Consider the following 17,859-nt stretch of genomic DNA (forward strand, 5'->3'; position numbering starts at 1 on the left):
GGTGGTGTGACACCTCCCTGCGACAGGAAACCCTTTGTCCAGGCCCCCTTGGCTGAGTTTCGGTCAGCTTCAGGGGGTCAGACTTGTGTCTGTGGCAGAAGCATCCATTTTGTGGATCTGAGGCTCTTTTAGAAATTAACCGCATTTCAGTAAAGTAACATGTCTTCTCCCTCTAGAGGGGTGGAATGCTATCCCTGTCGCCAGAACTGGCGAGGGGATAGTATTCCAAATCGTATGACACCTTACACGACATGTTTTGATAAAGCCAAACCAAAGTTGCTATATAACCGCGAGGATTATAATGCACTTAATAGTATATGGTATGGCATTATCCTGAAACAGCTTAGGGATTTGTTCCCGACGGCTGTAGACAGGCTCAGCTCATGCTAGAGCTCCATCTCACATTAAACCACGCACTCTGCCTCCAGAATTGATAAGGCCTTCCATAGGAGTGACTCACAGGTTTATATGTGTCCAGATATAGGTTTAGATATAGGTATACTATATCTAAGTAAGAGGTGATTACACCATCTTGCCCCAGCTGAGTGATCAGCCAGTTGTGTCAATTTAAGAACCAGCCAGGGGTGGCAAAAGATATGCTGCAGCCCCTGGTAGGCCTTGGTGGCACCTATGCCCTGAGCACCTATAGTGCATGGTACAGGGGCTGACAAGGAGTCCATTTCCAATTGTGGTATGTACCTATAGCACATGTATCAATAATTTAAAAAGAGAACAGCAGGCTGGGGGTCTGATTAGCAGGCCCACAGCCTCAGTAGTCGAAAACCAGTGAAGCAAAAAGCAAAAATTTGGGGTGACCATAGGATAGCAGACCCTACTCTCCTACACAACCCCCCCGCCAAACGCAGGGACATTAAACTAACCTTGACCAGATAAGGCTTCATGTTCTAAGTGGAAGTACCTGGAGAGACCATCTGCATTACCATGGTCAGTCCCTGGGCGGTGCTCCACTGTAAAGTCCATCCCCTGTAGGGAAATGGACCACCTGAGCAGTTTGGGATTTTCACCCTTCATCTGATTTAGCCACAAGAGGGGCTTATGGTCTGTCTGAACTAGGAAGTGAGTACCAAACAAGTATGGCCTCAACTTCTTCAGGGCCCAAACCACAGCAAAGGCCTCCCTCTCAATAGCTGACCAACGTTTCTCCCTGGGGGTCAGCCTTCTGCTAATAAAAGCAATGGGCTGGTCTTGACCATCTTGATTAAGTTGTGAAAGCACAGCTCCCACCCCCAACTCAGAAGCATCTGTCTGTACAATTAACTGTTTGGAGTAGTCAGGACTCTTCAGGATAGGTGCAGAGCACATGGCCTTCTTCAGGTCATCAAATGCCTTTTGACAGCTAACTGTCCACTGAACCTTTTTTGGCATCTTCTTGGATGTCAAGTCATTTAATGGTGTCACAATGGACCCATAGTTCTTCACAAACTTTCTGTAATACCCAGTCAGGCCCAAGAAGGCTCTGACTTGTGTCTGGGTAGTTGGAGGAGCCCAGTCCTGTATGGTCTGGATCTTGCTCTCCAGTGGCTGAACCTGACCTCCACCTACTAGGTGGCCCAGGTATACAACCTTGCTCTGCCCTATCTGGCACTTGGTAGCCTTGATAGTCAGGCCTGCCTTTTGCAGGGCCTCCATAACTTTCTTCAGGTGGATCAGGTGATCCTCCCAGGTGGAGCTAAAGACAGCAATATCATCTAGATATGCTGCACAAAAGTCATCCAACCCAGCAAGGACTTGGTTCACCAACCTTTGGAAAGTGGCAGGTGCATTCTTCAAACCAAAGGGCATTACCACAAACTGATAATGTCCACTCGGGGTAGAGAATGCTGTCTTGGCTTTTTACTCTTCAGCTAGTCTGATTTACCAGTAGCCAGCTGTCAAATCAAATGTGCTCAGAAACTTGGCAGAAGCCAATTTATCAATGAGCTCATCTGCTCTTGGAATGGAATGTGCATCTGTCCTAGTGACAGCATTGAGACCTCTGTAGTCCACACACAATCTCATTTCTCTCTTTCCATCTTGGGTATGAGGGTTTGGCACAAGGAACACTGGGCTTGCCCATGGGCTCTCTGATGGCTCAATCACTCCAAGCTCCAACATCTTTTGCACCTCAGCCTTTATACAATACCTGACATGGTCAGGTTGCCTGTAGATCATTATTCTTCACAGGCAGACTGTCACCGGTGTCCACCTCATGGGTGCACCAGTTTGTTTGACTGGGTGTGAGTTAAAACAAGTGTCTGTGGGCTTGCAAAACTTGTCTGCAGTCGATCTGCTGCTGGTCAGTGAGGCTGCCTGCCAAGGCTACTCCATCAACTGAACCATCATCAGGGTTCTGGGAAAGCAGGTCTGGGAGAGGGTCACTCTCTTCCTCCTGTTCCCCATCTGTGGCCATGAGCAAGCTCATGTCCTCCCTGTCCACAAATGCTTTCAAACGATTCACATGAAGCACCCTGTGGGGGCTCCTAGGGGTTCCAAAGTCAACCAAGTAGGTGACTTCTCCCTTTTTCTCAATGATAGGGTAGGGTCCAGTCCATTTGTCCTGGAGTGCTGCTGGGGCCACTGGCTCCAACACCCACACCTTCTGCCCTGGCTGGAACTCAACCAGAACAGCCTTTTGGTCATGCCAAGCTTTCTGCAGTTCTTGACTTGCCTCCAGGTTTTTGGATGCTCTCTCCATATACTCAGCCATCCTGGAGCGGAGACCAAGTACATAGTCCACAACATCTAGCTTAGGCTTTTTGAGAGGTAACTCCCATCCTTCCTTCACCAAACATAGTGGACCCCTCACAGGGTGGCCAAACAAAAGTTCAAAAGGGCTGTAGCCAACCCCCTTCTGTGGGACCTCTCTGTAAGCAAAGAGCAAGCAGGGTAAAAGGATGTCCCATTTCCGCCTGAGCTTCTCTGGTAAACCTTTTATCATTCCCTTGAGGGTCTTGTTGAATCTCTCCACAAGCCCATTGCACTGTGGGTGATAGGGTGTGGTAAACTTGTAGTTTACTCCACACTCCTTCCACATTGCCTTTAAATATCCAGACATGAAGTTTGTACTATCTGAAAGTACCTCCTTTGGAAAGCCCACTCTTGAGAAAACTGCAATGAGGGCTTTTGCCACCACAGGTGCAGTGGTGGTCCTTAGGGGAATTGCTTCTGGGTACCTAGTGGCATGATCCACTACCACCAGTATAAATCTGTGCCCAGATGCTGTTTGAGGATCCATGGGACCCACAATGTCTATTCCAACACGTTCAAAGGGTACCCCCACCACGGGTAGTGGTATGAGGGGGGCCTTTGTTGTGCCACCTGACTTACCACTGGCTTGGCAAGTGACACAGGAGCGACAAAACTCATTGACATTTTCTGACATATGAGGCCAGTGAAAGTGTGGAACAAGCCTGTCCCAAGTCTTGTTCTGGCCTAAGTGTCCTGCAAGGGGAATATCATGGGCCAAGGTGAGATAGAAACCCCTAAACTTCAAAGGTATAACCAACCTCCTGGTTGTACCAGGCTTGGGGTCTCTAGCCTCTGAGTAAAGGAGTCCATAATCCCAATAAACTTTATGGGCACCTTGAGCATTCCCTGCAGCCTCAGCAGCAGCTTGCTGTCTGAGGGGTTCAAGTGAAGGGCAATCTAATTGAGCCTGCCCCAGGTCTGCCCTTGAGGGTCCCCCTGTCCCCAGAAACTCAACCTGATCAGGCTCCAGTTCCTCTGAGACAGTCTCCTCTTGGACTGCAGAATCAGTTTCCTCTGAAATCTGATCCTCAACCTGGGGCAAGGGGGAAGACAAAGCCTTAACCCTCTTGCTCCTTCTCTTGGGTTGTGGTTGGTCTATTGTTCCAAGATCCACCACTGGTTCAGGAAGGCACTTCTTAGCCTGAGTCCTTGTCACTGCAAGGACATGTGCTGAAATCCCTAGCATTTCTGCATGAGTCCTGTACTCCACTTCTGACCAAACTGAGCTTTCAAGATCATTGCCTAACAGACAGTCTACTGGGAGGTCTGCACTCACAACAACTTTCTTTAGGCCATCTACCCCTCCCCAGGAGAAGTTCACAACAGCCACACTATGTGAAGTAGTGGAGTTGCTTGCATTGGTCACTAGGTAACTTTCACCTAGTACAATCTGTCCAGGGTCCACATAGTCAGGTGTCACCATAGTGACACTGGCACATGTGTCCCTGTAGGCCTGAGCCAGTTTCTCATTTATCAAAGGCGTCTGCCTATATTTGCCCAGGTTACTGGGACTCACTGTAGTGGACAAAGCTAGGTCCACATCATATAGGAGAACTGCCTGAGTAGGCATTTTGACTAGGCCAGATTCCATCTCAGTACCCAAGGTTAACCCCACTATACCCTTAGGTTGTGTACCACCACTGTTAACTGTACTAGGGGGTGCAGGTGCTTTAGGAGCTACAGTGGTGGGGACTGGATTTTTCTTGGTGCATTCACTGCCCCAGTGTGAAACTGATTTGCAGGTATTACACCAAGGTTTCTTTGGGCCATCATTCTTCTTTTTCTTGTTGCCATTTTGGGAACCACCCTCCTTATTACTAGTTTGGGGGCCTGAAGACTTCTGGTCCTTTTCTTTATCTTTCTGATTCCCACCCTTCTGGTCTGTTTTCTTCTGGTCACCACCTTGGTTCTGGGGTTTCTGCTTAATCCTTGTTCTAACCCATTTGTCTGCCTTCTTTCCCAATTCTAGGGGAGAGGTCAGATCAGAGTCAATAAGGTATTGATGCAACATCTGGTTCTGACAGTTATTAAGGATCTGTTCTCTCATTATAAGATTGTACAATCCTGTATAGTCTGAGACTTTACTTCCCTGCAGCCAACCCTCCAGAGCCTTAGTGGCACAAGCAACAAAATCAGTCCAGTCCCGAGTCTGTGCTTTTTGGGTGTCTCTGTACAACAACCTGCATTGCTCAGTGGTTAGGCCAAACCCTTCAATAAGAGCACTCTTCAGGACAGAGTAGTTTTTGGCATCCTCAGGTCTAACTGTGAGGAGCCTATCCCTCCCTTTCTCAGAAAAGGAGTACCATAAAATTGCAGCCCACTGATCCTGAGGAACCTGCTGTACCATGCAGGCTCTCTCAAGGGCAGTCATCCATTTGTGGATGTCATCCCCTTCCTTGTAGGGGGGCACAATTTTTGTCAGGTTTCTATTATCATAGCTCCTGTCTTTCTCTCTAGGAATTATGCTGCCACCAGTGGCATCTAAGCCACACAACTTTTGCTCTCTTGCCAAGGCAAGTCTAGCTTGAGCCAGGGCTACCTCCTCCCTCTCTATCTGGAGTTTGACAGCCCTCATCCTGGCTCTATGTTCTATCTTCTGAGAGGAAGTCATCCCACTCTGAGATTCTCTTGAGGCACTAGAAATGTGAGTCCCCTGATGGAGATCTCACTCTCCTGTTGCCTGGGAGAATGATATTTTGGGATCTGGGGAGGTGCTGGCCCTCTCCATTCCCCAGTAGGTTTAAGTTGAATTTGAATTGAATTTTGAATTTAAAAACATTTCTATAGCGCACTTTTACCACGCGGTTTCTTGGCGCTTTTGAGTAGTTAAGCCTGGTTAAGCCTGGCAACTATAACCTGGCTACCCCTCTGATCCTGATCTTCAAGATCCTCTACATCTGAGTCATCCTCCTCCTCCACCTCTTCTTCTTCTTCCTCCTCTGGAGTGGTATCAGTTACAGGGGGGTTCACTCCATCTCCTGAATCTAGGGGAGCTGCACTCGCCTTAGCTAAGTCATCCTGTTCTAGAATGGCTATCAGGGTAGGAATGGTGGGACCTCTGCCCCTTTTTAGCCCTCTTGATACGCACAAGGCACACAAGTCTTTGTGGCTAAGTTTGTCATAGCTGTAAGTTGCCTTGGTAAGGTCAACTGTCACAGGCAGAGAGCTTGGAACTTCACCTGTGCCAGATATGACTGCTAGTGAGGTGTAAGTGGTGCACTTACCTACACTAAGTGTTTTCCTACTGTACCTTGCTAGTGAGTTGTAGTCAGGGTGTGCTAATCCCTTTAATCTACAACTACTAAGTTCAGTAGAACTTAATATGCTAAGCTTTTGATTTATATGTACCTAAGGTACTTGATGTGATCTTTCAATTTGATAAAAAGATTGCAATGGTAAAACAACAGCAAGCTCAAATCCGCACCGCTGCGCACCAATGTGAGAAGTTGGCCTGATATATGATGCTTCCAATTCTGGAATCACCTTGTATCAGTCCAAACAATCCCTTATGGTGTCTGGTTGTAAGTCAACCTTGTAGACAAGCTATCTTAAGGGTAGCATAGACTAAGCAGCCTTAAAGGCTTAACTCAAGAGGTCGTGTTAAGCGAGCTGTTTTACCAATCACAGTCCTGTAATACCAAATGAAAGGACACCACACAAGTATATATTATAAAAATATATGTATTTATTACTTAAAATTATCCCCAGTATTCTTTATGAACAAAGGGGCACAAGCGTTAAATCAAAAGCACAGTATAACATACAAAGTTGCACAATTATGGATGAGGGCGAGGGGCCACTCAGACCATATACTAAGAAAGTGGTATAAGAGATACCAATCGAACAGTGGTTAGGCCTAGGGCCTAGGGAATCGCTGGGAGCAGTCGGGACAAGCAATGCTGAAGTCGGGAAAAGCCCGCGGGATTCGGGTGCAGTGCTGAAAGCACACGCATGCACCAATGCAAGTCAATGGTGCGTAAAAGTTACACAAATAGAGTTTTAGGACACCTCCGCTGAACCTAGAAAGACAAAACAAAAGACACAGACCCTAGAGGTGTGTACCAGTGTGGGAACACCGGCGTTGCAAAGTTACCTCACCCACAGGAAGCGGGTGCACAGGGTCGAAGTAGTGTCGGGTTTCGTCACGCTGGTTCTAGGTGCTTGGAGCTGAAGAGGCTGCAGGCGCTGTGAAGGAGAAGTGTCCGGTGGGATCCAAGGGTGGATCGAAGTCGAAAAGTACCTGAAAGCAGAGGGGACAGAGTCTGGGTCACTCAGCAGTGACCAGGGTGGAACCAGGCAATGTCGGGCGCAATCAGGTGGTTGTCGAGGAGCTTCTCTCCGCTGTCACGTGGGCTCTGGGGCATCTACGACGTCCAGGAGCAGGTCACGATCTGTCCCACAAAGCTTCTCGCCGTCGGCGCTGTCGGCTTCAAGATTGGAGCAAACAACACTTGGCAAAAGCAATCCATGCGGAACTGGAAGATTGCTTCTCACTCGGACCAGGAGGGTCAGAGTGGGGGCTCCTTTTCAGGGGAGCTTGTGTAAATCTGGAGCAACCAGAATCACAAGTCGTATTTTGGTTTTTGTCGGCACAGGGGCCACTAGCCAGCTGGCAAGGGACCGGGCCAACGCGTTGAGCCAATAGGAGCAGAAGGGCCCCACGCAGCACTCAACGAGTGTGGAGCGCTGAACTTAGGTGCAAGAGTGGCTCAGGGTTGGGGCTTCTCAAACCCCGGTGTACAGCTTCGAGGGTCACTCGTGGGCTGCACGGTCAGCGTCTTGTGGTCTTTCCAAGATGGCGTGCCCCACGCTTCCGGTCGCCTCCACGGGTCTCAGCTCTGCAGGGACTGTGGATCGGGCTATTAGAAGGCAGGCAAGCTTGATCTCGTCGATCTTTGTTGCTCGAGTTCCGGCGGGAACTGCAACAAAGCAGACGTCGATGGCTGGATGGTGCCTGTTTGTACAGGGTGGTCACTCCTTGACCACAAGGGAGATTCTTCAGTCTTCTACGTTGAGTAGGATGTCGAAGGGTCCAGAGTTTCGTTTCTTATGTTTCATCAGGATAATCTGAAGTGCATTGGCACTGCTCCCATTCTTATACCAATCTAGGGGGCTGGATTACCTGCTAGGTCCCCTCCTATGGGTGGGACCCAGGAAGGGGGTGGGTACACCCCTTTCCTTTGATCCAGGCCGCGCTGGGACTGGGGCTGGAGTGCCCCAGAACCGGTTTGACCGGATTATGCAAGGGGCAGCCTTGTGCTCCCCATGCAGTGTCTGGTTTCTTTCAAACCTCCCTGCTACAATCCACTAACTCCTGTCTGGGGTGGTGTGACACCTCCCTGCGACAGGAAACCCTTTGTCAAGGCCCCCTTGGCTGAGTTTCGGTCAGCTTCAGGGGGTCAGACTTTTGTCTGTGGCAGAAGCATCCATTTTGTGGATCTGAGGCTCTTTTAGAAATTAACCGCATTTCAGTAAAGTAACATGTCTTCTCCCTCTAGAGGGGTGGAATGCTATCCCCGTCGCCAGAACTGGTGAGGGGATAGTATTCCAAATCATATGACACCTTACACGACATGTTTTGATAAAGCCAAACCAAAGTTGCTATATAACCGCGAGGATTATAATGCACTTAATAGTATATGGTATGGCATTATCCTGAAACAGCTTAGGGATTTGTTCCCGACGGCTGTAGACAGGCTCAGCTCATGCTAGAGCTCCATCTCACATTAAACCACGCACTCTGCCTCCAGAATTGATAAGGCCTTCCATAGGAGTGACTCACAGGTTTATATGTGTCCAGATATAGGTTTAGATATAGGTATACTATATCTAAGTAAGAGGTGATTACACCATCTTGCCCCAGCTGAGTGATCAGCCAGTTGTGTCAATTTAAGAACCAGCCAGGGGTGGCAAAAGATATGCTGCAGCCCCTGGTAGGCCTTGGTGGCACCTATGCCCTGAGCACCTATAGTGCATGGTACAGGGGCTGACAAGGAGTCCATTTCCAATTGTGGTATGTACCTATAGCACATGTATCAATAATTTAAAAAGATAACAGCAGGCTGGGGGTCTGATTAGCAAGCCCACAGCCTCAGTAGTCGAAAACCAGTGAAGCAAAAAGCAAAAATTTGGGGTGACCAAAGGATAGCAGACCCTACTCTCCTACACAACCCCCCCCCCCAAACGCAGGGACATTAAACTAACCTTGACCAGATAAGTCTTCATGTTCTAAGTGGAAGTACCTGGAGAGACCATCTGCATTACCATGGTCAGTCCCTGGGCGATGCTCCACTGTAAAGTCCATCCCCTGTAGGGAAATGGACCACCTGAGCAGTTTGGGATTTTCACCCTTCATCTGATTTAGCCACAAGAGGGGCTTATGGTCTGTCTGAACTAGGAAGTGAGTACCAAACAAGTATGGCCTCAACTTCTTCAGGGCCCAAACCACAGCAAAGGCCTCCCTCTCAATAGCTGACCAACGTTTCTCCCTGGGGGTCAGCCTTCTGCTAATAAAAGCAATGGGCTGGTCTTGACCATCTTGATTAAGTTGTGAAAGCACAGCTCCCACCCCCAACTCAGAAGCATCTGTCTGTACAATGAACTGTTTGGAGTAGTCAGGACTCTTCGGGATAGGTGCAGAGCACATGGCCTTCTTCAGGTCATCAAATGCCTTTTGACAGCTAACTGTCCACTAAACCTTTTTTGGCATATTCTTGGATGTCAAGTCATTTAATGGTGTCACAATGGACCCATAGTTCTTCACAAACTTTCTGTAATACCCAGTCAGGCCCAAGAAGGCTCTAACTTGTGTCTGGGTAGTTGGAGGAGCCCAGTCCTGTATGGTCTGGATCTTGCTCTCCAGTGGCTGAACCTGACCTCCACCTACTAGGTGGCCCAGGTATACAACCTTGCTCTGCCCTATCTGGCACTTGGTAGCCTTGATAGTCAGGCCTGCCTTTTGCAGGGCCTCCATAACTTTCTTCAGGTGGATCAGGTGATCCTCCCAGGTGGAGCTAAAGACAGCAATATCATCTAGATATGCTGCACAAAAGTCATCCAACCCAGCAAGGACTTGGTTCACCAACCTTTGGAAAGTGGCAGGTGCATTCTTCAAACCAAAGGGCATTACCACAAACTGATAATGTCCACTAGGGGTAGAGAATGCTGTCTTGGCTTTTGACTCTTCAGCTAGTCTGATTTGCCAGTAGCCAGCTGTCAAATCAAATGTGCTCAGAAACTTGGCAGAAGCCAATTTATCAATGAGCTCATCTGCTCTTGGAATGGGATGTGCATCTGTCCTAGTGACAGCATTGAGACCTCTGTAGTCCACACAAAATCTCATTTCTCTCTTTCCATCTTGGGTATGAGGTTTTGGCACAAGGACCACTGGGCTTGCCCATGGGCTCTCTGATGGCTCAATCACTCCAAGCTCCAACATCTTTTGCACCTCAGCCTTTATACAATCCCTGACATGGTCAGGTTGCCTGTAGATCTTTATTCTTCACAGGCAGACTGTCACCGGTGTCCACCTCATGGGTGCACCAGTTTGTTTGACTGGGTGTGAGTGAAAACAAGTGTCTGTGGGCTTGCAAAACTTGTCTGCAGTCCATCTGCTGCTGGTCAGTGAGGCTGCCTGCCAAGGCTACTCCATCAACTGAACCATCATCAGGGTTCTGGGAAAGCAGGTCTGGGAGAGGGTCACTCTCTTCCTCCTGTTCCCCATCTGTGGCCATGAGCAAGCTCATGTCCTCCCTGTCCACAAATGCTTTCAAACGATTCACATGAAGCACCCTGTGGGGGCTCCTAGGGGTTCCAAAGTCAACCAAGTAGGTGACTTCTCCCTTTTTCTCAATGATAGGGTAGGGTCCAGTCCATTTGTCCTGGAGTGCTGCTGGGGCCACTGGCTCCAACACCCACACCTTCTGCCCTGGCTGGAACTCAACCAGAACAGCCTTTTGGTCATGCCAAGCTTTCTGCAGTTCTTGACTTGCCTCCAGGTTTTTGGATGCTCTCTCCATATACTCAGCCATCCTGGAGCGGAGAACAAGTACATAGTCCACAACATCTAGCTTAGGCTTTTTGAGAGTTAACTCCCATCCTTCCTTCACCAAACATAGTGGACCCCTCACAGGGTGGCCAAACAAAAGTTCAAAAGGGCTGTAGCCAACCCCCTTCTGTGGGACCTCTCTGTAAGCAAAGAGCAAGCAGGGTAAAAGGATGTCCCATTTCCGCCTGAGTTTCTCTGGTAAACCTTTTATCATTCCCTTGAGGGTCTTGTTGAATCTCTCCACAAGCCCATTGACTGTGGGTGATAGGGTGTGGTAAACTTGCAGTTTACTCCACACTCCTTCCACATTGCCTTTAAATATCCAGACATGAAGTTTGTACTATCTGAAAGTACCTCCTTTGGAAAGCCCACTCTTGAGAAAACTGCAATGAGGGCTTTTGCCACCACAGGTGCAGTGGTGGTCCTTAGGGGAATTGCTTCTGGGTACCTAGTGGCATGATCCACTACCACCAGTATAAATCTGTGCCCAGATGCTGTTTGAGGATCCATGGGACCCACAATGTCTATTCCAACACGTTCAAAGGGTACCCCCACCACGGGTAGTGGTATGAGGGGGGCCTTTGTTGTGCCACCTGACTTACCACTGGCTTGGCAAGTGACACAGGAGCGACAAAACTCCTTGACATTTTCTGACATATGAGGCCAGTGAAAGTGTGGAACAAGCCTGTCCCAAGTCTTGTTCTGGCCTAAGTGTCCTGCAAGGGGAATATCATGGGCCAAGGTGAGAAGGAAACCCCTAAACTTCAAAGGTATAACCAACCTCCTGGTTGTACCAGGCTTGGGGTCTCTAGCCTCTGAGTAAAGGAGTCCATCATCCCAATAAACTTTATGGGCACCTTGAGCATTCCCTGCAGCCTCAGCAGCAGCTTGCTGTCTGAGGGGTTCAAGTGAAGGGCAATCTAATTGAGCCTGACCCAGGTCTGCCCTTGAGGGTCCCCCTGTCCCCAGAAACTCAACCTGATCAGGCTCCAGTTCCTCTGAGACAGTCTCCTCTTGGACTGCAGAATCAGTTTCCTCTGAAATCTGATCCTCAACCTGGGGCAAGGGGGAAGACAAAGCCTTAACCCTCTTGCTCCTTCTCTTGGGTTGTGGTTGGTCTATTGTTCCAAGATCCACCACTGGTTCAGAAAGGCACTTCTTAGCCTGAGTCCTTGTCACTGCAAGGACATGTGCTGAAATCCCTAGCATTTCTGCATGAGTCCTGTACTCCACTTCTGACGGGAGGTCTGCACTCACAACAACTTTCTTTAGGCCATCTACCCCTCCCCAGGAGAAGTTCACAACAACCACACTATGTGAAGTAGTGGAGTTGCTTGCATTCGTCACTAGGTAACTTTCACCTAGTACAATCTGTCCAGGGTCCACATAGTCAGGTGTCACCATAGTGACACTGGCACATGTGTCCCTGTAGGCCTGAGCCAGTTTCTCATTTATCAAAGGTGTCTGCCTATATTTGCCCAGGTTACTGGGACTCACTGTAGTGGACAAAGCTAGGTCCACATCATATAGGAGAACTGCCTGAGTAGGGATTCTGACTAGGCCAGATTCCATCTCAGTACCCAAGGTTAACCCCACTATACCCTTAGGTTGTGTACCACCACTGTTAACTGTACTAGGGGGTGCAGGTGCTTTAGGAGCTACAGTGGTGTGGACTGGATTTTTCTTGGTGCATTCACTGCCCCAGTGTGAAACTGATTTGCAGGTATTACACCAAGGTTTCTTTGGGCCATCATTCTTCTTTTTCTTGTTGCCATTTTGGGAACCACCCTCCTTATTACTAGTTTGGGGGCCTGAAGACTTCTGGTCCTTTTCTTTATCTTTCTGATTCCCACCCTTCTGGTCTGTTTTCTTCTGGTCACCACCTTGGTTCTGGGGTTTCTGCTTAATCCTTGTTCTGACCCATTTGTCTGCCTTCTTTCCCAATTCTAGGGGAGAGGTCAGATCAGAGTCAATAAGGTATTGATGCAACATCTGGTTCTGACAGTTATTAAGGATCTGTTCTCTCATTATAAGATTGTACAATCCTGTATAGTCTGAGACTTTACTTCCCTGCAGCCAACCCTCCAGAGCCTTAGTGGCACAATCAACAAAACCAGTCCAGTCCCGAGTCTGTGCTTTTTGGGTGTCTCTGAACAACAACCTGTATTGCTCAGTGGTTAGGCCAAACCCTTCAATAAGAGCACTCTTCAGGACAGAGTAGTTTTTGGCATCCTCAGGTCTAACTGTGAGGAGCCTATCCCTCCCTTTCTCAGAAAAGGAGTACCATAAAATTGCAGCCCACTGATCCTGAGGAACCTGCTGTACCATGCAGGCTCTCTCAAGGGCAGTCATCCATTTGTGGATGTCATCCCCTTCCTTGTAGGGGGGCACAATTTTTGTCAGGTTTCTATTATCATAGCTCCTGTCTTTCTCTCTAGGAATTATGCTGCCACCAGTGGCATCTAAGCCACACAACTTTTGCTCTCTTGCCAAGGCAAGTCTAGCTTGAGCCAGGGCTACCTCCTCCCTCTCTATCTGGAGTTTGACAGCCCTCATCTTGGCTCTATGTTCTATCTTCTGAGAGGAAGTCATCCCTCTCTGAGATTCTCTTGAGGCACTAAAAATGTGAGAGCCCCCTGATGGAGATCTCACTCTCCTGTTGCCTGGGAGAATGATATTTTGGGATCTGGGGAGGTGCTGGCCCTCTCCATTCCCCAGTAGGTTTAAGTTGGCCTGGTTAAGCCTGGCAACTATAACCTGGCTACCCCTCTGATCCTGATCTTCAAGATCCTCTACATCTGAGTCATCCTCCTCCTCCACCTCTTCTTCTTCTTCCTCCTCTGGAGTGGTATCAGTTACAGGGGGTTCACTCCATCTCCTGAATCTAGGGGAGCTGCACTCGCCTTAGCTAAGTCATCCTGTTCTAGAATGGCTATCAGGGTAGGAATGGTGGGACCTCTGCCCCTTTTTAGCCCTCTTGATATGCACAAGGCACACAAGTCTTTGTGGCTAAGTTTGTCATAGCTGGAAGTTGCCTTGGTAAGGTCAACTGTCACAGGCAGAGAGCTTGGAACTTCACCTGTGCCAGACATGACTGCTAGTTAGGTGTAAGTGGTGCACTTACCTACACTAAGTGTTTTCCTACTGTACCTTGCTAGTGAGTTGTAGTCAGGGTGTGCTAATCCCTTTAATCTACAACTACTAAGTTCAGTAGAACTTAATATGCTAAGCTTTTGATTTATATGTACCTAAGGTACTTGATGTGATCTTTCAATTTGATAAAAAGATTGCAATGGTAAAACAACAGCAAGCTCAAATCCGCACCGCTGCGCACCAATGTGAGAAGTTGGCCTGATATATGATGCTTCCAATTCTGGAATCACCTTGTATCAGTCCAAACAATCCCTTATGGTGTCTGGTTGTAAGTCAACCTTGTAGACAAGCTATCTTAAGGGTAGCATAGACTAAGCAGCCTTAAAGGCTTAACTCAAGAGGTCGTGTTAAGCGAGCTGTTTTACCAATCACAGTCCTGTAATACCAAATGAAAGGACACCACACAAGTATATATTATAAAAATATATGTATTTATTACTTAAAATAATCCCCAGTATTCTTTATGAACAAAGGGGCACAAGCGTTAAATCAAAAGCACAGTATAACATACAAAGTTGCACAATTATGGATGAGGGCGAGGGGCCACTCAGACCATATACTAAGAAAGTGGTATAAGAGATACCAATCGAACAGTGGTTAGGCCTAGGGCCTAGGGAATCGCTGGGAGCAGTCGGGACAAGCAATGCTGAAGTCGGGAAAAGCCCGCGGGATTCGGGTGCAGTGCTGAAAGCACACGCATGCACCAATGCAAGTCAATGGTGCGTAAAAGTTACACAAATAGAGTTTTAGGACACTTCCGCTGAACCTAGAAAGACAAAACAAAAGACACAGACCCTAGAGGTGTGTACCAGTGTGGGAACACCGGCGTTGCAATGTTACCTCACCCACAGGAAGAGGGTGCACAGGGTCAAAGTAGTGTCGGGTTTCGTCACGCTGGTTCTAGGTGCTTGGAGCTGAAGAGGCTGCAGGCGCTGTGAAGGAGAAGTGTCCGGTGGGATCCAAGGGTGGATCGAAGTCGAAAAGTACCTGAAAGCAGAGGGGACAGAGTCTGGGTCACTCAGCAGTGACCAGGGTGGAACCCGGATGGAACCAGGCAATGTCGGGCGCAATCAGGTGGTTGTCGAGGAGCTTCTCTCCACTGTCACGTGGGCTCTGGGGCATCTACGACGTCCAGGAGCAGGTCACGATCTTTCCCACAATGGCTCTCGCCGTCGGCGCTGTCTTCTTCAAGATTGGAACAAACAACACTTGGCAAAAGCAATCCATGCGGAACTGGAAGATTGCTTCTCACTCGGACCAGGAGGGTCAGAGTGGGGGCTCCTTTTCAGGGGAGCTGGTGTAAATCTGGAGCAACCAGAATCACAAGTCGTATTTTGGTTTTTGTCGGCACAGGGGCCACAAGCCAGCTGGCAAGGGACCGGGCCAACGCGTTGAGTCAAAAGGAGCAGAAGGGCCCCACGCAGCACTCGTCGAGTGTGGAGGGCTGAACTTCGGTGCAACAGTGGCTCAGGGTTGGGGCTTCTCAAACCCCGGTGTACATCTTCGAGGGTCACTCGTGGGCTGCACAGTCAGCGTCTCGTGGTCTTTCCAAGATGGCGTGCCCCACGCTTCCGGTCGCCTCCACGGGTCTCAGCTCTGCAGGGACTGTGGATCGGGCTGTTAGAAGGCAGGCAAGCTTGATCTTGTTGATCTCTGTTGCTCGAGTTCTGGCAGGAACTATAACAAAGCAGACGTTGATGGCTGGATGGTGCCTGTTTGCACAGGGTGGTCACTCCTTGACCACAGGGGAGATTGTTCAGTCTTCTACGTTGAGTAGGATGTCGAAGGGTCCAGAGTTTCGTTTCTTATGTTTCATCAGGATAATCTGAAGTGCATTGGCACTGCTCCCATTCTTATACCAATCTAGGGGGCTGGATTACCTGCTAGGTCCCCTCCTATGGGTGGGACCCAGGAAGGGTGTGGGTACACCCCTTTCCTTTGATCCAGGCCACGCTGGGACTGGGGCTGGAGTGCCCCAGAACCGGTTTGACCGGATTATGCAAGGGGCAGCCTTGTGCTCCCCATGCAGTGTCTGGTTTCTTTCAAACCTCCCTGCTACAATTCACTAACTCCTGTCTGGGGTGGTGTGACACCTCCCTGCGACAGGAAACCCTTTGTCCAGGCCCCCTTGGCTGAGTTTCGGTCAGCTTCAGGGGGTCAGACTTGTGTCTGTGGCAGAAGCATCCATTTTGTGGATCTGAGGCTCTTTTAGAAATTAACCGCATTTCAGTAAAGTAACATGTCTTCTCCCTCTAGAGGGGTGGAATGCTATCCCCGTCACCAGAACTGGCGAGGGGATAGTATTCCAAATCGTATGACACCTTACAAGACATGTTTTGATAAAGCCAAACCAAAGTTGCTATATAACCGCGAGGATTATAATGCACTTAATAGTATATGGTATGGCATTATCCTGAAACAGCTTAGGGATTTGTTCCCGACGGCTGTAGACAGGCTCAGCTCATGCCTCAGTGCTTAATTTGTAAAAAATGAAGTACAGGTGCTCAAATATTTGTCGGAGGCCACACCCACTTTCTTCCGGCTCCACCCACTTCCTCCAGTGGGTCCCCACACAATTAATCCTACGGATGCAAATCACTGTATATGAACTGTACATAAGCCAGGCCCAAAGGACTACAAGTTGTTGGAGCGACATGTCGTCCTTACAGGTAGACAGTATAGTTTAAGACTGCTTGATCTAGAGAAGCACAACCTCATAATTGAAAATGGAACACCATAATTGGGGGTTCTCTTTAATAATAAGAATTAATTCCTACCCAATTAACCCTTTTTGCAACATTAATATATGCTCTAACCTATACTTTGAACTGTGCTTGCAGTTCTTTGATGACAGTTAATAATTTACTGTTGTATATTTGGATTTTTAACTTATAAACTGTAACAAAATTATGTCTCTTAGAAAAGCAGTAACCCACAGACCTATTTACATTATGTGTTGTTGTTGTATAGCTTTATTTCGAAATATTTTGTCATTTCTTAAAAGCATTACAGTATAAAAATAGTTATAAAATATAAACAATTATACAATTCGACCATCAATACAAACAGGCAGATCAATAGAAGACAGTATAATATGTGCAACAGTTGTGCAAATCAGCCATCTAAAATACATTTTATACACATAGACAATATATCATCCTTAAAAGAAAAAAAAAAAAAAAAAAAAAGACACAGCAATAAATGGCTAAAACCAGAGGAATCGGGGTAGGTGACTTGACTGGAGGATCATTTTCCTTGCAGATCTTATCCTCCAAACCCATCCCAGAAATTTTGCCAGGCCACAAGCAATAAAGGGGTGCGTGTCTGATCTTAACATCTGTAAGGCCTCCGCGTGTGACCGGGTGCCCAGCCTCAAACAAAGCGGTTTCAGCCATCTACGGCGAGGAGCAGCATACGCTGAACACTCAAACATTAAGTGGGCAATGGATTCATCCCTATTAGCACAGAAAGGGCAGGTTGCTATAGTTTGCCAAGGGGGTTTCCAATTCGCTGTCCATGTACCAAGGGGCAAAACTCCAACCCTAAATTTAAAATACAGTGCCCTATCTATTGGATTGGAGATCACATCCAGGTAAGGTTCTCTAAAAGGGAGATCTTTAATGACCAAAAACTCAGCAGCAGATCTACATAGATTGGAGTGGCTCCCTCTCTCGTTTTCCACCCACGACCAGAATATTTTCTTTAACAGCTGTTTAGGTGGTGAAGATCTATTGGCCCATGCGTCTCCCAGGCCCAATACGCAAATGAGGCGCTTTACTTCCAGGAGCCAGCCGATCTTATACCAACCCGGGGTTGAGAGGAGTTCACGTAGTGCGTCAGCATAGCTTGAGAGTTCAGGGACATTCCATATGCGGGCCCACAGTAGAAGAGGGCGTAGCTTAGCCTGCTCG

Source organism: Lissotriton helveticus, chromosome 3_1, assembly GCF_964261635.1.
Source record: "Lissotriton helveticus chromosome 3_1, aLisHel1.1, whole genome shotgun sequence".
In the NCBI taxonomy this organism is placed as follows: domain Eukaryota; kingdom Metazoa; phylum Chordata; class Amphibia; order Caudata; family Salamandridae; genus Lissotriton; species Lissotriton helveticus.